The 2017-nt window shown below is 52.1% G+C and overlaps 1 non-coding gene across 1 annotated transcript; it reads left to right on the top strand.

Moving 5' to 3' along the window:
- The first annotated feature begins 210 nt into the window (after positions 1-210).
- TRNAF-GAA (transfer RNA phenylalanine (anticodon GAA)) lies at positions 211-283 on the top strand. Its single transcript has one exon. It is a non-coding gene; the product is annotated as a tRNA-Phe (tRNA).
- The last annotated feature ends 1734 nt before the right edge of the window (positions 284-2017 follow it).

The raw sequence follows: 2017 nt of genomic DNA on the forward strand, positions 1-2017 counted from the left end.
CCCGCGGGAGGGAACGGGCGTTCGCGGGCCGCCTGGTCCGGCCGCTGCCCTCCCCCCAGCGCCTGGCTCCCCGCCGTGCTGCAGGGGCCGAACCACCGCTTGGAGAAAGTGGGACGGAGGAATGTTGTAAGCGGTTATCAGAAAGAACAAGCCCAGCTCTGGCACGCAAAGTGCTCAGTGATAGTTTACTCAAAAGAGAACAACAAGCGTGCCGAAATAGCTCAGTTGGGAGAGCGTTAGACTGAAGATCTAAAGGTCCCTGGTTCGATCCCGGGTTTCGGCAGCTAGCTTTTAGTTTTAATCGGAAAGAATTCGAATTTCCTAAGGCCCCCTCTACCTGTTACCGTGGCTCATTCATCCACACCCACGAAAAGACTGGGACTTGAGTGGATCAGAACCAGAAATAGCGGAGCCAGCCCCCCCTAGGCCAGGCCGCTCCGCCCACCACTTCCGTATCTCCTCCGGGCGGGGCGGGAGTCGCTGCCGCGCGTGCGCACTCGGGGCCGGCGCCGGGGCCCGAGCCGCTTCTGCTGCGAGTCGCCGAGTCGCGCGGTCGCGGAGCGGTCGCTGCTGGTGCCTCCGACGCCCGGGACGGGGACGCGGGAACCCTGCTGAGAGGGAACAGGCCCCAGTGGGAGGTGGTCTGAGTTGGAGACGAGAAAGACAGCTTCGTCCCAGATTTCGTTCCGTTCCTTCTAAGTATCCGATTTTTAAGAACAAGCAGAACCCCGCTGCTTTGTCACGTGGCCGCCATCGCGCGCTGCCGGTGCTGGGGACCCGGTGCTGGGTGTCTTTGGTTAGAGAGTCGGAGGCCGGCTCTGGGTGGCGGGAACAAGCTCACTCGCTTGTGGTGGAGGCGTCGTAGCTTTACAGCTCCCTAACATGTTAAATAAAGCAGACGGTTTTATTTAGAGTCTGGACAGGCGGTTCTCAGACTGCGGTCCCCTGATCGGCAGTATCTGCGCCACCTGGACCCTGGTTAGAAACGTAGATCCTCGGCCCCTCCCAGGCCGGCGGAATCGGAAACTCGAGGGAGGGGCCCCTGGTGCTGCTCCTTTGAGGTCCATTGATTCCGACATTCCTATTTCTAAAAGAGGCCTTTGTGAAGACTTTTAGCGAACCAACTTTTTCTTGCTGCTTTCTTTTGTCCTGCAAGTGCGAAATAAAACTTTCTTACGTACTCGAAATTGATTTTTCTGATAATTTTTGCTTTCACATGTAGCCGCGAGGTATGCAGGGGCAGCAACTTCCCTCCCTCCTGCTGGGAGACCCCACCCAAGGCCAACGCAGGCGCCTGAATTTATAGGGCATGGCTCGTGGGAACTGAGCCAGGACCCAGGGCTAGAAGTTGCAGGGATGGAGATTTGAATTACAAGATGAAGACGTTTCTAGCATTGAATCTTTATGTTAAGAGAAGAAGAAATGTCAGTCTACAGGTGTCATTAGAAAATGGAATAGTTTAGTGAGCTTTGACGTGAAAGACGTCTTTCAAGAAAAGTATTAAGTCTTGCTTATTTCCTGGTTCTATTGTTTTGAGGGCAAAAGGCAAGTCACAATTTTTTGTGTTCCTGGTTGTGCACTCACTCACTAATGGGGCATTAATTCCTGACCTCTGATAGGTATCAGCATTATTCTTCACAACAGCCCTATGAAGCACGTATTACCATTCTCATTTTACACACAAAGCCCTGCGTAGGGTTGCAAGGATTGAACTGAGATATGTCAGGCATCTGACATCCCCCACCTCCTAAGTGTTACTATAAATGATTAGTTGTTGGGATGTGAAATTAGAAACATTTTATCCTAAAATATAATTCTTTGATGTAGAGAAAACTGAGCCCTGATCTTTAGCATAAGACTCTTCTGCTTGAGAAACCTGGAGAATCGCAAGAATGGCACGTGAGTTGTGTGCATGCAGGAGATCAGAAAACTGGTCTCCAAGGAAGAATGTACATTGAGGTGTGGCAATGCCAGGCCTAATGGCTTGGTAAAAATTCTCTAGATTCCAAAGGTCTTG

The sequence above is a fragment of the Nycticebus coucang genome, chromosome 15, assembly GCF_027406575.1.
Source record: "Nycticebus coucang isolate mNycCou1 chromosome 15, mNycCou1.pri, whole genome shotgun sequence".
Lineage (NCBI taxonomy): Eukaryota > Metazoa > Chordata > Mammalia > Primates > Lorisidae > Nycticebus > Nycticebus coucang.